General features: G+C 40.8%; 2 long non-coding RNA genes across 4 annotated transcripts; one reads left to right on the top strand and one right to left on the bottom strand.

Moving 5' to 3' along the window:
• Positions 1-84: 84 nt before the first annotated feature.
• Positions 85-18,082, top strand: LOC106781614 (uncharacterized). Of its 3 annotated transcripts, XR_011425503.1 has the most exons (7): positions 85-289; positions 3,244-4,073; positions 4,478-5,172; positions 8,690-8,931; positions 10,956-11,143; positions 11,725-11,836; positions 17,072-18,082. It is a non-coding gene; the product is annotated as an uncharacterized lncRNA (long non-coding RNA). The 3 variants fall into 3 exon arrangements; XR_011425502.1 differs by lacking the exon at positions 17,072-18,082 and having other exon boundaries at positions 11,725-11,857; XR_011425501.1 differs by lacking the exon at positions 17,072-18,082 and having other exon boundaries at positions 8,364-8,931; positions 11,725-11,857.
• On the bottom strand, positions 7,986-12,835 carry LOC138917453 (uncharacterized). The gene is made up of 2 exons (XR_011425505.1): positions 12,415-12,835; positions 7,986-9,892 (listed from the first exon to the last, which is right to left on the bottom strand). It is a non-coding gene; the product is annotated as an uncharacterized lncRNA (long non-coding RNA).
• Positions 18,083-23,822: the final 5,740 nt, after the last annotated feature.

The following is a 23,822-nucleotide window of genomic DNA, read 5'->3' as shown; positions in this document are numbered from 1 at the left end:
CGCGAGGGAGGCTATTGGGGAACAAGGACAAAGGAATGTGTGATGGTGACAGGTCACAATGGCCTGGAGAGGATTAAAAGCAGCCAGGCAGGGTGGCGTAGGCCGAGGTGGAGGGAGGCTCCTGAGAGAGCTTAGCAGGTGCAAGATTGCTGTTGGCTGTTCACGTTGCAGCAGCAAAATGCAGAGGCTGCAGGGAACTGGCGTGTCGGGTGCCGGAGGCCCTTCAGCGTCCTGACGTCTTCGCGTCCTCCGCAGGGGCGGTTTGCGTCCAGGGGCCAGATCGTCTCAGGTACGACAGGCTGAGCGGTCGGTAATCCGTGACCCCACGGCATCCTCAGTCCCTCTGGAACTGTCCCTCAGTCCGGGGGTACTGAGGCAGAAAGGGGCCTGGGGAGGACGGCAGTGGTAGAAGGTGCCTGGGAGCCTCCAGGAGGTGAGTGCAGAAGGGGGCGGTCTTAGAAGGACCCAGACCCGAACTGGGAGGAACAGAATGGATTAGGGGGATCCTGGAGGGTGGAGGGAAGGTGGGGGAAGTTCCAGCTTCCTTTGCCTCTGGCGCAGATCCGTAGACACTCAGGGATCTGATATCAAGTCCCCCATGTGCTTCCAATAAAGTAAGATGCTGAAGCCCACTCCTATTTACTTATCATTTGGGTCTGCCCATCTCGGAGCTGTGTGTGTCAACTCGACTAATCTGCACAACGACTACCATCTCCATCTTACACCTGAGTGAAGCGAGGTTCCCAAGGTTACAAGGCTATAAAGGAGGGAAGCTGGACCTCACACCAAGTAGTCTAGCCCCCAAAGCTGTGTCTTAATGAGCACAGGTTCTTGCATGGGTAGTTTGGAGGGAAAAACAGGGACCAACAATAAACAAATAGGTTCTCAGGGATAATCTCAAAAACATGGCAACGTTGGGGACTATTTTGGTGAACTGAGATCCAGACATTCAAAGATTTAGGACTGAGTGGGCAAACTTTTTCTGTAACGGGCAAGATAATATTTTAGTCTTTGTGAAACCACGTGGTCTCTGTCACAGCTACTCAACTCTGCCGTAGTGGCACACAAGCAGCCACAGACAACATGTGAAAGAATGAATGCGGCTGTTCTCCAGGCAAGCAGTGGGCTGGATGTAGCCCGTGGTTGGCTGACCTCTGGTCTACAGGGAAGAGCTGCTCGGGGGCATGAGCAAGTGAACTGCAATAGGCCCGGGCAGGGAGAAGTGGGAAAATTCAAGTCTGAGGTCTGTGAGACGGTCTGGGGCCAGCAAGGCTGTCCCATAAGATGGTACAGGTTCACGCACAAGACCATCTGGCTGGGAGGTGAGGGTGAGAGTTGGAGAGCCCAGCCTGCATTCCTCCACCCAGCCGTGCACTCAGCCTGGTGCTGGTTTGCCTCTCACTGAAGGGAAGAGCATCTGTCTACTAGCCAAACTGGGTTAACTGCCTGTACCGGGTGCTGGGCTTGTAGTTGCCAGGGTAACAGACCCTTATGAGGTTAGTGAGGAAACTAGGACAAGAGATAATGTCTTTCCAGCTGTCTTCATAAAAGATATCCTTAGGCAGTGGGTCTATGATACCATGTTACCTGGTTCAAACGTCTCAAGGTTACAAAGACCTTAGAGCTGACCAGGTGAGCCCAGGTGTTTCAGTCCCTCCCTTTAAGAAGTGTGCAGCAGGAACAAGACAGTGATGCCAATTATACACTCCAACATGGAACCCAAGCTGTCAGGGGCCTCCATGGCAGGACTCCCAAATATGGCATGGATTCAAAGGAAACAGAGAAGTGACTCAGCCCCAGAGGTTCACAGAGGCTTTGTGGGGGAAGAGACCTTAGGCCTAGAACATAAGGAGGGCTCTGGGAAGTAAGACAGACAGGGAAGTTGGGGAGGTATAGTGGGCCTTGCGTGCCAGAGGGAGGGAGGGATTTGTACATACTTTTTTTGGTAGGTGGTATGGAGCCATTAAGGGATTTTGAACTGAGGCATGACGAGGTCAGTGATGTACTCTATTCATCTGAATTAGGGCTGGACCTCTCAATAAGAGTTAGAAGTAGAGTTGAGGAAGAATGGACAGGACTTGGTAACTCATAACAAAAGGAGTGGAACGTGGCTGGGCCAGGGGGCTAACAGGGGCCATTTTCTTCCAGTATTTCTCCACCCAATCTCCCACTCCATGCTTCCTGGTAGGATACTGTCCTTGAACTTAATAAAGATGTCAATTTATAGTCCTAGAAAAATGACATCTCCATCTGAAGCTTGCCACTAGCTAATCTTTTTGTCTTCAGCTATGCTGCCCTTTAGGTGCTAGAGATCTTTTTGTTTATTAGGAAAACCTTGTTCACCTCCTGAGACCCCCAGCGGAGAGTTCTAGTAGTGCTGAGGCCATCCTAGTGAGGACAGAGTGGACATAGCTATCTTTGAGGCAGAGGACAAGAGGAGCCCAGAGGCAAGACTTAGCAGAAACCCTAGAAAATGGGACCAGGGTGCTTTGTTTCCTGCAAAGTAGTTGGTGCTCTGAGGCTCATTTGAAAAATGAACTGCATTTGGAAGGGCTCAGGGCCAAATGAGCCACCATCTTGAGGCCCTGCCGCAAGAAGGAGGTTCCTGGTGCTTCTCCAAAATGTTTCCTAAGGATGAGTTTCAGAGATTCCTTAGATGCCAGCTCCTCTCCTCTCATACCCAATGTTGTGATGTCCTCTAAAGCATAGTGACCATCCAATCCATTCTTGGACACTTACAGTCCCAACACAGGCAGTCTGATCTGTTGTGGGGCAGTTTTAACTAATACAAAGTCCTTCTTTTATTTGAGCAATAGTCCATCTCTCTGTGACTGTCACGCACCGATCTTTGTATACATCAGAGCCAGTACAACAGGCTGTGTGCACGTGCACAGTTTGTGAACAGCTATCAAAATGTCAAATGTGCATACTCGCTGGCCAGCAGACTCACTTCTAGGAATCTATTCTGCAGATATATCAACAAAAGTGTATAAAATAAAGCTGTATGAGAAAGTTCACTGGTGAATTGAAGCAGTGCTCTGACACTGGAACCCTTCAAGCAGAACTTGAATCACCATGATGTGGATGCTATCAATGGGATTCCTGCATTAAACAGGAGGTTGGACTTGATGACTTCAAAGTTTCTTCTAATTACAAGCGCTCGAGTTATTCATCTATAGGAAGAAGGGGAGCAGATCTTTCTAGTCTCATTCATTTCCCCTTTTTCTTTCTTTTCCTTTTCAGCACAGATCATGAAGATCCGTGGAGAAAGGCACCCAAATCAGGTCAGAATCAGGAGACCCCACATCATCCCTGAGATCTTTAAGGTCATCTCTTCTGATTATGCTTAGAGGGGTGAGGACGAATCCAGCAGTCCTCGCAGATGTACTGTACACACTCTTGCAGTCACGAAACCTACAGTGCCTGACAAAGGGGCAGCAGCAGGAGTGGCAGAGATAACAATAGGAGCCACAGCAGGTGCTGTGGATACTCAGGACAGATCGACTCAACACCGGCAGGAGCAGCCTTCATGGATCCAGGAGGAAGCAGAGCCGTCATGCCCAGGGCGGGTGCTTCCGGCGTGTCCCCACTATGAGGTGAGGACTTAACATGTTTGTAAGCAAGTAATTCCCTCATGTCAGCAGGAGCTGCCAGTCTCTCTCCAGAGGGCAGCATGTGTATGGTGCTCGCAGGAGCAGAGACGACTGACAAGCCTGTTTCAGAAACAGCTGAAGTTCCAGTAGCGGGACCCCTCATCTCAAGTGTGCAGACTGAAAGCTGCATTATTAAACAGGAAGGAAGCCAGAAGGTCTCCAAACCAGTGCTGAAGCCTAGAAGGAAAGACAGGAAAATGACAGAACTCCCGAGAGAGGGCATTCCCGTCACCATCGTGTCCACTGGAGAGGACAAATCAACCCTAACATCGTCCTTCTGCTGGTCTGTAGCCTGCTGTGGAACCACTAGGGGTGGAAAAGAAGGAAAAAGTCTGGAGCAGCCCAGGAAGCAGAGGACACCACTCCTTCTTCCATGGGAAAGAAACACATCAGCTTTAGCTCCACCGCAGAGGAGTCTGGGTGGGTTGTCAGATTTTTCTTCTCCTCTTACTTTCTATTGATGTCGATACAATTCTGAAAGGCCGTGGACTCAGGTGTGGGTGGTGAATCAAGAGCAATGAAAGCACTAACCTTCTCCAGGAGCTCACAGTGCATTAGAGTGGATTGTTCACTTTCCTCTTTTTTCTCTTTGCCTGCTCATGAGAATCCCAAATGCTGAATCACAGAGAGTGCAAGGCAGATTGATGAGTGTCATAGGAGAGGAATCATGTAAACTTGAAATGATCTGAATGTTTTTTTCACTGTAAGGGTAGAGACGTGGCACACAGGTCAACTCAATCGTGCCGTGAACTGAATGGGAAGAGAAACTTAGTCTTGCTGCTTATATTACAGAATAAGAATAATGCATCTTTTTTCTCTTTCAGGTTTTTAGATTTTCCCTTTTTCACTGGATTTAAGCTGTTTGATTATGGTGCGACTTTGTGTAGTTTTCTTCAGGATACTTATGCTGTGGGTTCGTTGAGCTTTTTAGATCTGTGAGTTTGTACTATTCATCAAATCTGGGAAGTTTTCAGCCAGAATTTTTTCAAAAAAATCTTAGCGCTATCTCAATACAATGCACAACAGCTAATCTACAAGCAAAGTCAAAGATGGGTGGGCAATGCTGATGAATACCAGGCATTTAATTTGCTCACTTAAGACGTATCACTCAGACTGATGCAACAATGGTGATTCATCACGGTGAGCTGCAAATCCTGATTACTGACAGCCATGGTCGGGGAAAAGCCAGAGACAGTGACTAAAGAAGCAGATGATTTATGCTGCTTTGTTTTGATATTAAAAAGTGCATTGCTTTCAGACCTATTTTTTGAGCTGCTGTATTGGTTTTATAGTTTTCCTCCAAACTTCTGCACCCTTTACAGAAAACTGGGAGTTTTTGCATCATGAAAAGGGGTTTCTTGGGACACATGACTTTCATTACTAAAACCAGGCTAATCCCATACAAACTGGGATGATTTATTGCCCCACGGTCAGCTCTCTTGAAGCCTTCCTGGAGAGCACCAAGGTCACCACAGCATGTTTTCACCCACCGCCCCAAAGTAGAGCTGGTCCCACTAAGGTAAGCATATGGATGTGGATAGCAGGAATCGGGGGCCTCACAGGCAGTGGGAGGAGATCAGTAAAAGAATCCAGTAAAGGAAGGAGAGAGAGAGAGAGAGAAGCAGCTAGACTAGACTCAATGGTGATGAAATTTTGACCATAGTAGTGGTTTCCATTGTGATTCTGAAAATATGATGACCCTTTCTGTGGAATTTATTACTACAGTGACAAGGAAAACTGTCAATATCAATTCCATTCTCCAGCAGACTTGTAGCCTTCACAGACTTCTAGGAAAAAAAAAAAGATTAAAAAATTTTAAAATAAATGAAAAGAATCTATATTTTTCAAGAACAAGAGACAGACAGAGTTTGAATGGGAACATCAAAAAGCATCCAGAGATTTGAATCATATTTCCACCAATGTTGGACATATAAACTGTTATGGGTGACAAAGACTATGCAAATGTGATAACAGGAGGCCAAAGACTATAATAAAAAAGGTCTGTCAGAATTTACTGTTTGAGATTGTCAAAACATGGTAGAAACTCATTGTACTGAAATGTCTGTAATTTTACTTTAATTAAAAACAACCGTATTACAAAGATTGATGAAGAGTAAGAAGATGAAGTTACCAATTTTCAGACCAAAGTCAACTGTGATGATTACATTTCTAGCAAAGACCATGGAACTTCAGAAGACACAGAGAAGGAAGAGACAGAAAAAAAAGACTTGGCACACAAGTGTGAATAATTACTAGATCTCTGCTACTACAGTTAGCAAGGAAAGTAGAGCACACTCTGAATTCTTGTAAGTGGTCTCAGGAAGTTCCATGGAGAAATCTATTTTGACTATGTCTTAAAAGTTATAAAATTGTGAATCCAGGCATCAAAATGGTAACACTGTTCATGGGAAACAGATAATAATATCATGAATTAAATGTGATATGTATTCAACTGAGTATGAGGTTAAAGGGGAAATTGGCTCTTTCATATTGACCCAGGCTGTGATGCCTGGGATGGCAGTGGATGAGAACAGGTGAGAGGAAGGAAGGAAGGAAGGGAGGCAAGAAGGGAGGGGAAAAATGTTTTTTAAAAATGTTCATTGTAGATTACTTGAGATAGACTATGAAAACAAAGCATTTGAATAATCTAAAATATGAAGGCCGTAGGAAAAATGTAAAGAAAATATTGGAAGTGAAGAAACTTTCCAAGTGTTGGTTCTGAAATCACTGATAGCAAAAAAAAAAAGGTTGGAAAATTTTGGAGACGATGTGTTGGATAAAAGGAGAAGCTTAGAGAGGGTGGGGGAAAATAAATGCTCTAATCCATTTGGAGCTTTCCAAACACATCCAGCCGTGGGGTCAGGCAACTTACTCCCTGGAAGATGTTCATGTCCTCCAAAATGGAAGAAAAAGAACTAGGGCAAAGCCAGAGAGAGATTTGCCCCAAACTTCCCAGAAATCAAACTTTAGGAAGATGCTACAGAAGCTCTGCTTTGGGTAAGAGGATCAATCCCAGAACAAACATTACAACTTTTAAAGAGTTTTGAGTCTTTCATTTATTGCAGAAATTTTTCTCCCTATAGAAATAAGAGTGATAGGGAAACAATCGCTATTTACTCCATCACTATTCTAAAATATGTAATAAGTTTTGCTTGATATGAATTATTTAGCCGTATTGGACAAATTAAATATATGAAGCCTCCCTCAGTGGGTGATGAGTGCCAATGCTAAGCCATGTCCCCCTGGGTGACTATTGAGTATGACTTCACCTATTTTCTAGTTGCCACTCTAGACAACCAAGTCAGTCCTTGCAAGTGTATGGGTCCACGGCAGGTGCATTGGATTGAGGAGGAAGTGGGATTAGGAAAATGCAGCAGCATTTTGAGGGCAGGTTTACTCAGATCAAGGAAAGAAGAGAGTCCCAACTGGCACTTGTTGAATACAAATATTGCCAACATGGTATTTTAACTCAGAATTGTCCCTGCCTGGGACAGACACCAGGGCAGAGTCAGGAAGTACAAGACTGGAAGTTGGATGTTCAGGGTCGCCATCTCAAGTCTGTCACTAGGACTAAGTTATCCTCAGAATGCCTCCTGACCTCAGTTTTCTCACATGCAAAACGAGGGATTGGGTTCAATATGTAATGCAATGCAACATTAATCAAATGCCTTTTATGCTCCAGGAATTTTACCAGAATAAGAAATTGTTAGGATTCCTACCATTTTGGGACTCCTCCTATGATTCTGTGACAAGAAGATGGACTGTTGTTTGTTGCTTTATTCACTCATTGGGTGGAAAGACTGTAAATCTAGCTCCCCGTGCATGCTACCATTCTTTGGTTTCCATGCTATAGACTTTAATTGCAGAGGAAGTGGTCCAGGATAGGAAAAGGCAATGTACTGGCCACTGCTGGTCATGTGAAACAACTGGACCAAACCACAGGAGAGAAACAGGTCTGTCTTGAGGAGAGGGGCTTCTGTCCTTCCCCATCCACACCTTGCCCTCCCAGTGTTCCCAGGTGATCCTTCCCGGTGGGTCTCCTCAAAGGAAGGAGAAGGCAGGGACCCAGCAAGGAGGTCAGAGTCTGTAGAGAAGCGTGGCCCAGCAGAACATCCATTAAATGATGTTTGGCTTGCAAGTGATCCACCATTTTCCTTAAAGGGGGATCCTCACCTTACATCTGATTAAGTGATGAGCATGGAAAGGATGACTGGAGAAAAATCAGAAGACTATTTTTTCTAAACTTTTTTTTCAGACTATTATACATTCTTATTATGGAAATTGGGAAGATTAGAAACACACATAGAACAAAACAAAAACCATCCATGGAAATTTTTTAAAACCCTCTAATTCATTCCATTTTATTTTTTCAAACCATAATTTACTTTATAAAATTTGGACATTTATATATTTTTAATTTAATATTTTCTGAAATATTCTTCCTTGAAATTAAATGCTTTTAGACATTCATAATTCATATTACCATTTAACATCTCTGTTAATATTTTAAGTAAAAAAATTTTAACTTTATTTAATCTAGTATTTCCCAAACCTCTCCTAATTAACCTCTGGGGAAACAGTGGAGAATGTTTAAGAAAGTTTAAATTAAATTATCTTTAAGTTATCCCCTTATTCTAAAATGGGTTATTTCCGTACTTTGCCTTCTTTCTAATAAACTTATTTTGATAATTTGTTCTTCTTTTGCTGCAGTGCACGTGGTGAGGTCCCACGTTTTGCTGTTGGACCTTTCACCTGCTCCATTATGGGAACCAGGTTCCTCCGGGCAGTAGAACCGAGAGTAAGAGCCCTAAATCATTCCTCGCTGAAGCCTCACTGAGGGGGGCTGAAGGATGAGGGTCCATGAGGGCTTCTCTTGTGCTGAGCAAATAACATCTTGTCCCCAACAGAAGGACTGAGAACCACACTCCGTTCAGTACCAAGATGAAACCAAGATTCCCAGCTGAAATAACGCTACCAAACAATGGTCCTTCCTTCGCGTTCCTACTCACCAAGCTTTCCGTCTCTTTTCTGTACAGATCATTTAACTCTTCTAGACAACCGTCTTACTCTTCCAGGTCACCATCTTTCTCCACCAGGTCCCAACAATGGACAAACTCAAATGACAGCCTTCACATCGCTCCAACCCACTTACTTTTAGATTTTCCTTGCACCGTGATGAAGAAAACAATCACGGGAATGCAGACCACGGTTAAAATAATACTCAAAATTACCCACATAATATTTCTGTTGAAGAAGGAAAATATTGACATCAGTTCGGGTAAGTGGCAATGTCTGTCAGTACACGTTCCATTTCGAAAAAGAGCCAGTATCTAGTTCATGCTGACCTTAAAGCATCTCACCATTTCTCTGTGTCTTTTTTCTGATAACATTTAAATTCTCCTCTCTTGTAGCCCCTGTCTACCATAGAGGGCGTAGGTTCATCCTAATCTCATCACTCCACACACGCCTACACAGTTTTTAAAGCAACCAGTAAAATAATACAAATCACTTCCCTGGTGTCCTACAGACAAAGCCATCATTTCAATGATTTTAATGTAATTCAACTGTTCATTCTGTCATTGCATAAATATTATGAATAAAAGAACTTCTTAAGGATAAAGGAAAAACTGCAACTTCACTGTGCTTCCAGTCAATTTGCTGTTGACAATTATTATATTCATTATCTAAAAATCAGATTCTGCTAAGAAACCTAAGCTCAAGAAAGAATATTGTGAATTTTGAATTTCGCGTCACACTTCACCTAGCAAAGAAATGCTGGCAGCTCTAGTCCAAGTAGGAGCCTTGAACACCACAACTCATTTTGGTGTTAGAATGTTGCCTAAAAAGTACAGTGCAGAGACTCAAAATGATTTTCCTTTCTATTAGAAATTCAGCAATATACAAGAAACACAGCTTTTAAAACACTTCTCAAGGCGACGCGACGTAGTAATATAGAAACTACCCTGCCAACAGAAATAGTTATTTCCTCCTTCTGGTTGAGCCGGAGGTTGAGGAACAGAGTGCAGCTTTTTTAGTCTAGTTACTAGGACTGAAGATGAAGTGGAGAACAGGCTGTTTCCATCTGTTCTGCTGTTTTCAGAGTGTGGCTTTAAATTCTGTCCGTTAGGCATCTCACCAGCTTGCCTCAGGCTCTGGGTACCACCTTGCAGCCTTACACACCAGATGGTCCACTCTGGCATCACTGTTCTTGAAGAGAACGCGCGGGGAACTTCATAATCCTGTGAAATGTAAAGGGGACAAGGAGCTTAGTTAAGAAATCAACATCTAAAAATTGTTTTGATCCTAAGTTTTAGTATGTTTAACCAAATAGAATGACTGTCTATCTTTTGTGCAACTTAAGTAGGAAAAAAAAAAAGATTCTGTGAATGATTTCATCAGAATGATTACCCTAAGAGATCAAAGGTAGCAGGAAAGGGCAAGAACAAGATATCTTGAAGGAATGAGATATTAACAAATAGTCAAGAAAGGAAGGTAATAAGGAGAAGACAAGTGTTAGGACTTCTAGTACGCTCGGAGGCTTGTTGAAGGGCACAGTTCTGATTAAGTCATTACTCTCCCACAAATGTTGAATTGTCAAAGAGGATTCATAGCAATCACACACTTTACCTACCAAACTTTACCGTTATTACTGAAAGATAGAAAAAGTAAGGACAGAGTCAGCACCATCCACCTCTGAAATGGTTCAAAACCATCAGACGTACTTTTCAAAAAAGTTATTTTTCCACCATGGGATGTATTTTGGTTTTAGATTAAGAGATGAGTGTTAACAATGTGTATAACACACGTGATTTAAAAGTTAGTCTGAGGGAGTCATTTTAGATTCTTAGTTTTTACACTCCATCAGTCACATAAGTTGAGAAACTACATGACTAACTTTCACTTTCCAGTTGAGCCCTATAAACCATAAACCCCAGTTTTACGTACAGTAAGCAATGTAGAAGGACCAAGTATACAGAGAAGCTGTTCACTCTTTCTTTCCAAGTTATGCGCGGGTGGGTCAATACTGCACCTGCCTTTTGTGGGACATGCATGAGTCGCAGCCCCAGCAGTGGCAGGGCATTGAATCTGCACATGGAAGATCATCACCCATTCCCTGGACACTCTGTTGTGCATCGTGGAGCCTGGCTTCTCTCAGGACTCCTGATGGAAGACAGTGACAGATTTCTGAGCATCTATGAGACAGACCTTGGGCTCCAATGTGAGTGTCTCTAGCCCTCTAGTCTAACTCTCTCCTGATCTTAGAATTATTCAGTTTAGCCCTTCTTTTTATACATTTTCCAGGTCTGCATCTCTGATTCACCTTGAGGGCATACAATGCTAAGTAGGGAGCAAGGCTACAGGCAGCAGGAGAGAGTGTGAATGAAGGAACGAGTACATTGGAAACAGTAGACTGGTTCTTGGGATGCTCTACTTGGAATCGTGGTGGAGCTGCCCACTAATCAATGCCCAGTGGTTTGGCAGACTAAAAGGTGTGGACCTTTCTATATCTCAACAGTCTTGAAAGCACACAACACACAGAAGCACCCTTCATGGTTAATGTTTTTGGCGAAATCAGGGAAAAGTGCTGTATTCTGTATCTGGAGTAACATTTTGCAAACTAATGAAAGCACCTGAGGAAAAACAAATTGACTATCATACTGAGCTCATACTAAAATCCAGATGCAAGTAGCAAATTTGAGCTTTAGTTTGTAAACATGGACATATTTGGGGGAGGCTGTCGGACTTTCATATGTTTTTTGGACCAGAGGTTCAGGGCATTGTTTATTGTAAATGTCAAGGTGATTGCTGCTGATATACCAAGGCTAGATAATAGTCATCAGCAGCATTTACTGTGCACTTACTATATATCATGCAGTGCACTAACTTCTCTGCACTCATTTTTATTATTTTAATTACATAATACCTCAATGAATTACGTACTAGTATTTTCCTCATATTTGTTTAAATAATGAAAATTTAAAAGGTCAAGTAACTTGCATAAATGTATATTTCTAAAAAATAGTAGAGCATGGACTTCTTCCCAACTCTTTTTTGTTTATTTTCTTCTTAGTTACAAAATAAGGAATGAATGTTGTCTTCTCAGAGGTGACTTCGTGTGAGTCTGTCTGTGTTAATTCTTTTCCCTGCTCCATCCGGAAGGCACGAAATTTCACCTTGAAATGGTAAATAACATAATCTTAGAGAATTTAATCCCTGGAACTATATATTTTGGGCCTGTGTCCAGTTGTTCAGCCCTACTAAAATCCTCTGTGCTGACTAGGAAGAGACGTTGCACTACTTCCTACTCCATTGTGACAGGCTCCTGCAGTGTTTTCGGGATACCGATTTATTGATTGGAATCATTAGTTAAGCAGGAATGAAAATAAGAAATATAAAGTAAATCACTTTGATATAGATATTTGATTTGAGAGTGAATTCATGAAAACATTTTTGGAAAGATAATTGTAGACTCTGAGAAAAGTAAACTAAAGACAGACAGATGAGTTACATAACATTTCAATGGCCCAATATAGTGCATTTGTTTATGGGGCTATCATCTTGACTTGAGGCAGGGGTAGGGGAACTGTGGTACAAGAAAATTGCATAGAATGGAGATACATGGTGCAAAACCTACCAGGAGCAGATGAAATTCCATTTTCTCTAACCAGTTCTCTTTGTATGTGAGTAGAGCTGTCATGTGCAGAAATGACAGGTCTCATCCTAGAACTCAGCCACACAGACTCCTACCCCAGGGACTCACCTGCCACATACACTTGGAAGTAACATTGCTGTGACTGGACAAATCCTCAAAGTTGCATCTGTGCTGCCCTTCACCGGAAGGGTGTATCTTGCAGCCCGAGATGAACACTCCCCATGGTGACGTTCTTCAAGAACTCAGTCCTCCTTCTGAATTGTGTTCCCTGATGATCAGACATAAAAGCTGTCTTAGCTAAGGGGCGATCTTGAGTCCACTCACGCCATGGATTGGCATCCAGCGGGGGTCTGAGGTGACAGGAGAGTGTAGCTTTCGGCCCCATCAGGGCAATGACTGGCTCAGTTGGCCCCATCACTGAGAACTTCCTGGGGAAAAAGAGCTTTGCCAAGAAAAAAGAAAAAAGAGCTGATTACTGGAAATCTCTTAGTATGGCTAAGACTTAGATAAAAATTCACTCAAGCGAAACAAGATTGTATTTCCTACCAATCACACTGAGAGGGGGATGAGAGCAATGCCACTTTTTCATGGTTATTTGAATAGCCTGTGGTATTTTTCATAGAAAAGGTACTCGGAAAGTAAAATTGAGGACGCTTTATGTAATAGATATGAACCCCTGTTGTTACTCTTCAGCTATAACTCATACAGTCATGACTTTAATTGGCCATTTTGAAAATGTTTAAAATAGTCTAAGTATGGATTCCACCACAACTTTATTAAAATCAGCATCCCTCTTCTACTATGGGTATCACAAAATTTCACAGGGGTTTTGGTTGTACAGCATTAAAGCAAGGGTAATTTCCTTTAAGCCACGTGATGCTACGGTTAGAGACGTTACAGTTAGTGTGAGAGAGTGAGTCTTGTGTTCTAAGAAGCTCTATTTGTCAGAGAAGAGGTATTTATCTTGTGATCTCTTATCATTCAATAAAGGTCCCTCCCTTGCAACTATCGCAGGGAGTATTAAGCCATCTCATGCTTAATCAAGACACGTTCCCACTCAAAGCTTAGGGGCTTTCACCGGATCTGCAAAGAGAAAGTTCAGAATTGCTCTGAAAATTTTTGTTAAGATAAACTTTGTGAAGGACTCTGAGCCTGTGCTCTAAGAAGGGTCATAATTTGAGCTCACATATTTGATGAAAATAGAAGTAGATAAAACTCACCAATTAGTTACTGATGTTTTTCTGTTAAGTAAGCAGAACACACAGGTATTACAGGAACTCCAAATAAAATTATTCTCAACAATTTCCTTCAATACCCAAGACAGAGTTAGCTAATAAGATTTTGGAAAGATCTGAATAAACAAATACAAAAATCTTATATAAGTATTTATATAAATCCCTATCTGTAGTAGGGGACGTGGTGAGTGAATTCTGTCAAATAGTTGCCAATTTTGAATGTAGTTAATTCATGACTGCCTTCTGAACACAATCCAAATGCCTGGTCATTAATAAATATATTCAGTTTGTGGAGAAGCTTAAATCAAAGTTGGTAAATAGGAATGACCAAGCAATGGACCACATATTCCTAACTGAGAAAGTTGACAAATACTTTTCCATGAGGTGATTATTGCTGGGAGATATATAAGAATTCAGAGACATTGATTAGATGTCTTGAATAACTCTCCAGCTAATAAGCTTTGCTCAAAACTTATAACCGAGGCAATTTTCCAAAATGACCCCATGGGGTGGGGGAGTGAATGTCTTTAGAAGTAGAGGACGTTGACGTGGGAAGGATGGGATCAAAGGATCCCGGCACGTGAATTCCTCTTCGGTGTCCTAATAAAACCTGTGGGGGAAACATTAGAGGAATAACACTTTTTTCCTCTTTTCAGAGTGGACATCAGCTGCAGAAAAAGAAGCAAGGCAAAACAAAATCTGTTAGTCCATTCTTTTGTCTTTTTCCCATGTATGAATCCCTTGGATTAAATCTAACTACAAATTTCCACAGTAAAACCTTAGAAATAGTGCCACAAACTAATTTTAATTGTTACTTCCCAGCTCAAAAACTTTCAGTGGCTTGGCATTCATGATAAACGCCAAGCCTCCAACTCTTTTCCAAGACCATTCCAGTTTTCATAAATTCCACCCAGAACCTGTCGTCTCATCATGACATCTGAGCTCCTCCTTGAGTTGTCTTCTAGTTGTTGCTTCCTCAAATCCTCGCCTATCCTTAATAATTCATTTTCTAAACAGCAATTAAATACAAATTCTTTCTTGAATACTTTGGTGAGTTCAACATGCCACACATGTAAACACACACACACATGCGAAAAAGAGAGGATATTTTTATTTTTGTTTATTTCAGGCCAATACTTTCAAAGAGTCATCCACAGAATATGTGAACCCTACCCCTGGTGTCGGCGTGGCCCATAAATCTTTGTTCATTCAGCATATATACAGAAGTTAGTAAACCGTAGTTCTAAGTGCAAATCTGAATTAAAGATAATATTCAAATAGAGTTACTTACTCTTGTTTATAAACTAGAAATTTCCAAATGCCAAGTCATGTAACTTGGCTTAGTTTAATTTCCACATAAGATACGCCTAACATATTTAATTGTTATGTGATGATATTTTACTTTTGCAATCTAAAATCTTGAGGATATTTATATTTAGAAGTATTTGTACCAAGTAAAATAACTCCATATAAAGTAAACAAAACTTGAGAAAAAATAGCCACGTGGATTATTGGGAACTCTACATAAACCGTAATAATTTCAAAGAGAAATGAATTATCCTATAACAATACAGGTTCAAATTACTGGATGAAAGTCACCGGGGAAGTCAGCGCTAAAGGATTAGGAAGTTAGTTACGCTCACCTCCATTTTCCTTATTATTCATTAAATTCTGACGTTAGATCCTGGAACTTAACCTGAGCCACTTTCCTGGGTTGTGTAGCTGAATCTGAGTAAAGGAAACAAGTCGCCTGCCAGGCCTGTTAGGAACTTTGACGATTCACAATGGGAGAGAAACACGTTGTGCGAATATTGCACTTTCCTGAGCCAGGGCAGCACCAGAGGAGGGCAAGGAGCACAGCGGAGCCGGGGCCCAGCACAGGGGGCTTTGCCTCCAGCTCCCGGAGGCCCCAGGTCATGTCAACACCATCAGAACCAGCCAACATGTGGAGAGAAGTTTACAGGACACAAGGACCTTGAGAAAGAGAGAAAATTATAAGAAATATAATGCAATAGGTGTGATTATGTTGACAGACCCTGCGTTTATACACATTGACAAATTAGAATTATGTGCTCACAGAGGTGAATATATATAAGACAAGCAAACTTCCATTGGAGTGAATTAAATTCTAACTGTGCCTAAATTTTAACTATTGTGTGAGCACTTCTTATATCAAACACCTTTCCTAAGCTACTTAAAATACTCATTCTACTACTCAAAGGGACAAGGTGGCTGGATAACAATCTTTTAGGAGGGCCATTTGCAAAGAAGTAGGAAGAATAAGATGGAAGGCTTTTTCCTCTAGTCTTGAAATTGCCCACTTCCCATTAAGTGAGTACGGTAGCTTTCAAGCAAGATTGTAAGTAAAGGAGCACTTTTTACTATTCAAAAAAGAGAGGGTTTCTGTCAGGCTTCTTCACTCTAAAGTTAATATATTGCCCTTTGTAGTTCACAAATATTTTGGAGGAGATAGTACAAGTCTCTACCAATATATTTCTCCCCAAATTTTCACCTATTACCTTTAGCCTCCATCAGTGGATCTTGTCTGGTTATTCCTGTGGTATGGGTCTAATGGTGATTTTCTATTTTTGTCATTCCTTTTACATTCGTTAATTGGAATTCTACAAGGAAGAGCTATCCCTTCTCCCTCATTTATTTATTCAAGTTTTTATATCAGTATGCACTCATAGATAAGAATCTGAAATTAGACTGAATCCAGATTGTCAAAGGTCTCACATACTACATTAAGAGTTTGCCCTTCATCCATAGGGCAATGGGGAGCCATTGTGGCTTCTTTTTTTTAAGCAGAGGAATTATATGGACATTATTAGGCTTTTGAATCAGAATCCACCAGTGAATTAGTTGAGGATCAAAGAAAGAACACCTTCCTTACCTCGTCGTCCTTGTAGCGCCGTCATTGCTTATGGCTCTGCCTCTTTTTTCCAGGGCTTCAAGTAAAAGCACCACACAATTGGCTCTCTCTTTTTTTAAATAAATTTTAAAGCCTACCATATTGCATACACAGTAGTTCCAGGCTCTGCAAGTAAGAGATCCAGCAGTTTTGGCTCATTGCTAAAGAATCTCAAAGCCCACACTACCACACAGTGGCCCCAGGTTCTGAAAATAAGAGACTCAGCAGGACTGCCTCTTTGCTGAAAGCTCAAAGCTGACCCTATTGCAATGACAGTAATTTGGGTTCAAAGCAAGTCAGAGACCCAGCAGGATCAGTTCTTTATTAAAGAACCTCAAAGCCTGCTGTCCTTCAGGTGATACAGAGGTGGGCATCATCAGGTCTAAAGCTGTGGAGGAAAGCAGCAGGGAACTGATCATGCAGACAACAGAGGGTGGGGAAGGGCTGGCGATCACTGCTGCCATCATATCTGAGATCAAGGAGACAATGACTTTTTCTAAAGCCCATCAGGAGAAGAGCCAGAGCATGAGACAAAGCTGATTTCAGCTTAGCTTCCCCTCATTTTAAATAAATAAAACCATACTTTTTCAGAATGAATTGCTGTTTTCTTCTTTCACAGCACAGGAGTGACCTCACAGTGGATTCTGTGACATCAAACAAGCTAAAGCCTGAGACCCTAGTCTCCAGTCAAGTGGAGCCCCACCTCACCCCCATGCTCAATGGAGCCAAGAGAAGTGCTCCATCTTGCATCAACCACTGCCTGCCTTTGGTTCCCCAAGGTTATGGAGGAAAGTCATCTCCTGTGGGCTGGGGAGCACCACAACCTTCTTCTCTTCTTGCTGTTCTTCTCTCTGAAGGCCCTGAACGTAGATACAGTACTAAGTCTGGTCTGTAGATTAAGCAAGAACAGGACTCATGTTTCCTCGGGATATTCATTGGCGGGGAGGAGGGGAATGGCAGTGTTTGTCAGGCTATGGTCTAGACTTAGCAATGTCACTTCTAAGTATGTACCCCAGAGAAACTCTCACACATCTGTTCCGGGAGACAACTATAAGAATGTAGCACAATGTAAGAGCAAAACGTTGGAAATAGCCCCAAATGTCCATCAACCGGGGAACTGATAAATTATGGAATATGTATACTGTGAGATACAACGGGGGCAGCTATGCACATCGGCATGGATGAATCTCACCTACGTTAAAGTCAAAACAGTCACAGAACACATGTGCTTGAGCTCAATGTACAAAACTGTTAATCGCAATACCAAACTATGAATTATTTAGGGTAGATATTTGGCAAAATTAGAAAAAAAGCAGGTAACCGTCAGGCGTAAAGGAGGGAGATGTCATCAGGGAAATTTACTCAAGAGCTTCAATAGTGTTGGCAATTGTTCTATTTCATAAACAAGGTGGTGGGTACCCAGATGTTTATTTTGGAATATATTCACATTTCTGAGAGCTGGATGGTCTTAAGATGTGGTTATCATTGTTATGGATATATCTTAACCAATTTCTCTTAGTACATTTTACTTTTTATGTGTTCACAAGGGTGAAAAATGTCAAAATCAAATCTGAAAGATTTTTTTAATGAGTATAAAACATTCAAATAAACAAGAAATCATTGTATCAGTTTAAGTAGTATCATTTTTTCTGTCTTAGTGGTACGTAAAATATAATACGTATTATACTTGATGACATCTTATATTTAATGGAATACTGAATTTTTCTTTAACCCATACATATACAATGTATACACAGTTTTGCAAGTATAGTATATTTTATAACGAAAATCTCTTGTCTGTCATCACATCTCCATCTTACACGGGAGCAAGAAAAGCCTCAGATACCTCTCATTTAAGGGTATGTAATTGGGGAATATGGCAGATACTGCTATTTGACTACCCAATATCCGTTCTTGTCTTCCTTACTAACAGAACTAATTTCGTTGGGACCAGGGAGGGCCCTCATAGCTTTGGCTTCTTAGAGTACTGGGGCAATTAGAGAAGAAAGCTGGCATAGTTTGTTGACATTATTGCTGAATGGCCCTTAATCTTTTTTTATTTTTTTGCTGGACCTTTTTTATTTGGATTACCATGTTTAATTTTTTTTGAATTTACATACATCAAAAATGACCTTTTTGGTCGTATGATTTTATGAGTTTTGACACCTGTATAGATTAATGTAGATACTGTCACAATCAGAATACAGAACCACTCCATCACTGCATAAAATTTCTTTTGTGAGGTCTCTTTTTAGTCAAACTTCCCCCCAGTCCTAAACCCTGGTAACCACTGTTGTGTTCTCTGCTGATCTAGTTCTGTCTTTTACAGACATCATGTAAATGAAATCACAGAGTATGTAACCTTTGGAAACTGGTTCTCTGACTCAGCATAATATCCTTTCATGCATCCTTCGCTGTGTGTCAATAGTTCCTTCCTTCTTATTAGAGTAGTCCCACACATTGTTTATTTAGTCAGTAGTTGAAGGACATTGGGATTGTTTCCAATTTTTGACTATTATGGATAAAGCTGCTATAAATATGTGTGTGCAGGTTTTTATTACAAACAAAAGTTTCCATGGGAATGCTGGGTCATATGGTATGTTTATGAGATCACCAGACTATCTTCTAGAGGGGCACAACATTTTTGCATTCCTGTCAGTGATCTATAAGAGTACCACTTGCTCAGAATCCCCATCAGCAGTTGGAATTGTCATTTTTTCCCAGTTCTAATAAGTATGTGATGATATCAGTTGTGGTTTTAATTTGGTTTTCTTTAATGACTAATAATAATGATCATCTTTTCATGTGCTTATTTGGCATCTGTATACCTTCTTGGTGAAGTGTCTAAGTCTTTTGCCCATTTTTAAACTGGGTTTGTTTTCTTACTGTTGAATTTTAAGAGTTCTTTATATATTATAGATAAAAGTCCATTTTCTATATGCGATTTGCAAACATTATTTCCCAATCTGTAACTTGTATTTTAATTTTACTAGCAACGTCTTTCTCAGAGCAAAATTTTTAATATTGATGAATATATTGATTCTTTTCCCTTGTAAGACATCAAGATTTCCCTGGTTCTTCATATGTTGGGTAATGTTGAACCATTCTCTGGACATTTTGATAGTATGAGCCTCTAAGTCGTGTATAAGTCCTATGAGAACGTTGATTTCTTTGTTTAGCATGCATTTGACCTGATTAGATGCAGTCAAGGTTTACATTTGGTTCCAATGTCAGTTTAGTTTTCAGCATTTTGCTGTGCAATTTGAACCTATCCCACATGTGCACCTCTCATGGACAGTTGGGAATAGGGTGCTGGCCTACCCCATGGGTCTGCTCTCAAAGCCTTTGGGAGGCTCTTTACAGATTCACACATCTGCAGCTCAAGCATGAACCCAGGAATTCCCATCTAACTTTGTGGGATTGTTTTCTTGGGCTCTCTTCTCTCAGCTAACTCCTCAACGCTTTCCTACTCCCACCCGCCCTCTTCCTTGGTCTTCTAAAAATCAGGACTTTCGTTTGTCCATGCTGCTGTGCACTGCCTCCTACACTAAGGAATGAGAGGATGCCTGACCCCACACTCTGAGGATTACGATTATTCTGGTCAAAGAGAAAGGTTCCCTTTTCTCCACATTTTAGCTGCCTGCCTCACCACTGCTATCACTGCGCTACTGCAAGGTTACCCCGGGCTGGGCAGGAGAGAAAGCACAACAGTGGCATTTCCCCACTCTCTTTGGCTATGGAGTGGGTCCTTTCCCCACTTCTCACTCCAGAAGTAGCTGACATCTCTCAAGACTCTTTCTGTCAACACTCAGTGCAAAGGTCTAGGTTTTGAGCTGCATTTGAGTCTAGGCTGGGAGAAAGTGTAAGGAAAAAAACTGAATGTATGCCTCTTTGGTGATGTTTTGAGATAGATCTATTTTCCTTCCCAATTCTCACACTACCATTATTTTTCAGAGCGCTCAGATTACTGTCCCAGGAATCCTGTCCATGGTGTTCAATTGTATTAAATACCTGCAGAGACGGGCTGGAACATCCTTACTCCATCTGATCCAGAACTCTAACCATAACTCTTAAAATTTTTAAACATATGTTATAAAAATTTAAAACATACGAAAAAGTAAAGAGACCAGTACAAGGAAGACCATGAACTTATCAGCCAGCTTCAACAATGTTCAGCTCTAGCTAATCTGGTTTCATCTACACTGCCACTCAGCCCCAAACTGAGCAATTTTAAAGCAAATCCAATACATAGTATCATTTCATCTATAAATATTTCATTATGGTATGACTTTTAAAAACCACAGTCACAATACCATTACTGGCAAAAGTTAACAAACATTCCTTAACATCATCATTTCAGTAGCTATTTACATTTCTTCAATATCTCGATTTTTTTTCAGTGGGTTTGTGCCAACCAGCATACAAATAAGGTCTACACCTTGTATTTGGTTGGTATAACTCTTAATTTTATGGCACAGATTAGGGGCTATCTTTGTAAATGATCTGTGTACACTTGAAAAATGTGTATTCAGCTGTTTTGTGAAGTGTCCTATAAGTGTGTTAGATCAAGTCGATTGCAAGTTTTGTTAAAGTTTAATATATCTTCACTGATTTTCTGCCTAGTCTTTCTATCACACATTGTGTTAATTACTTAGAAATTGGTACTGAAATTTCTGACTACTACTGTAGCTTTGTCTGCTTCTCCTTGCAAGTATCAGGTTTTGCTTCATTTATTTGTGTTTATTTATTTATTTATTTTTGAGGAAGATTAGCCCTGAGCTAAGATCTGCCGCCAATCCTCTTTTTGCTGAGGAAGACTGGCCCTGAGCCAACATCTGTGCCCATCTTTCCCTACTTTATATGTGGGACACCTGCCACAGCATGGCTTGCCAAGCGGTGAGTAGGTCCACACTCAGGATCCAAACCAGTGAACCCTGGGTTACCGAAGCAGAACATGCGAACTTAACCGCTGTCCCACAGGGCCAGCCCCTGCTTCACGTATTTTGGATCTCTGTTATTTTGGTGTATACACATTTAGGATTATTTCACCTTCTTTACAAATTGATCTCTTTACCATTATGAAATTATCCTCTTTGTCCCTGGTAGTATGCTATACTCTGAAATCTAATTTGCCTGATGTTAACACAGTCACTCCAGCTTTCTTTGGGTTAATGTTAGCATGGTATTTTTTTTTTTCCATCCTTTTCCTTTAATCAATTTGTTTCTTTATATTTATAAAGAGTTTCTTATAGATAGCATATAGTTGGGTAAGTCATGCTTTTTTTATCCCATTTGATAATATCAGTTTTTTATTTGGTCCAACTATTTATATTTAATGTTACTATTGATATGTTTGCATTTAACTGTACTTCCTCGCTGTTTGTCTATTTGGCCTATCCATTCTTTGTTTCCTTTTTACCTCTTTTCTGCCTATTTTGGATTTATTATTATTATGATTTTTGTGTGTGTGAGGAAGATTGGCCCTGAGCTAACATCTGTTGCCAATCTTCCTCTTTTTTTTTTTCGCTTGAGGAAGATTGACACTAAACTAACACCTGTGCCAGTCTTCCTCTATTTTTTTATGGGATGCTCCCACAGTGTGGCTTGATGAGCAGTGCTAGGTCCATGCCTGGGATCCGAACCTGCAAACCCTGCGCCACTGAAGCAGAGCACGTGAACTTAACCACTAGATCACCAAGCTAGCCTCTGGATTAATTATTTTTTGTGATTGTATTTTATGTCCTGGTATATTCTTAGCTTAATATTTATAGCACATACTTTAAACTTATCACAGACTAACATCAAGTAATATTATATCACTTCCTGTGCAGTTTAAGAACCATGCAGTAACACTTTCATTTACCCTTCCTGGCATTTGTACTATTTTTGTTACACATATTACTTCTACATATGTTATAAAACCCACATTACATTCTTATTATGTGTGCTGTAAACAGTCAATTCCCTTCTGAAGGGATATAAGTATTAAGGAAAAAAATGTTATACATTTCTACATATTTACTATTTTACGTGCTTTTCATTCCTTGTGTAGATCCAGGTTTCCATATTCCCCTTGTGACTGTAGGAATGCGTTTAATATTTCTTATAGTTCAAGTTTGTTGGTAATGAATTATTTTGGCTTTTGTGGGTTTGAATGAGTCTTTATTTTACCTTTATTTTTGAAATATGTTTCCACTGGGTAAAGAATTCTAGATTGACATTTGTTTGGTTTTCTTTTTCTTTTTTTTAATGTCAGGTTTTTTGTCGTTTGTTGCCTTCCTTTTCCCTCTGTACATAATGCATCCTTTTTTCTCCTTCTGGAATTTTAGGTTTTCCCTTTATCATTGATTTTACGCTATTTGGATACGATATGCCTGGTATAGTTCTCCTCATGATTCTTACACTTGGGGTTCATTGAGTTGGATCTGTTGGTTCATACTTTGTCAAATTTGGAAACTTTTCAGGCAGAATGTTTTCAAATATTTTTTCTCGCTCTATCTTGATGCAAAACACAACAATTAATCCACGTGCAAAGTCAAAGATGATGGGTAATGCTCACAATTACAATGTACTTAACTATACACATGTCCCGTTATTCAAAGTGATGCGACATCAGAGTATTCATTCTTGTGAACTGAAAATCCTGAATACCAACGTCAGCGGTCGAGGGGAAAAACAGCGACAGAGACCATTAGACATATAATCTATGCTGTATCTATTTGACATTAAAAATGTATTGCTTTCAACCACTGTTTTTCTGGTCACTATATTGGTTTTATATTTTTCCCCCAAACTTCCACATCCATCACTGAAAACTGAGACTTTTGGTATCACAGGTGGGTCTTCCTGGGACACAGGAATTTCATTACAAAAACTGAGACAGTCCTGGACAAAGTAGCAAGATTGGTCACTCCATGGCCAAGCTGTTAGAACACCTTCTCATTTACCTCCCCAAGCCAGACATGGTCTGGCTGAGGTGAACCCGTGGATGGTGGCAAGCAGGTGCTCTGCAGATGGGGGAGGAGCTCAGTAAAACAGCCCATGCAGCAGAGTGTGCGTGTGTGTGTGTGTGTGTGTGTGTGTGTGTCTGTGTAACAGAGAGAAACAGATGCAGAAGCAGCTGCATCACTGACTGGATTCAATGTTGATCAAAATACTCATTATGTACATTTAAAGTTAGGTTTCTATTGCAATTCTGAAAATCAACTATATGATGCCCCTCCCATTGGAATTTATTGCTACAATGACATGGAAAGCTAGCAATGTCGATTCCATCATGCAGTAAAGTTTGCAGCTTTAACAGACTTTTAACAACAATAAGAGCATCAACAGCTGAGTTGCTGCATCAATAAAACTGAGCAAAGATAAGA

This window comes from Equus caballus, chromosome 14 (genome assembly GCF_041296265.1).
Source record: "Equus caballus isolate H_3958 breed thoroughbred chromosome 14, TB-T2T, whole genome shotgun sequence".
Taxonomy (NCBI): Eukaryota; Metazoa; Chordata; class Mammalia; order Perissodactyla; family Equidae; genus Equus; species Equus caballus.
This window is presented reverse-complemented; position numbering and strand designations above follow the sequence as displayed.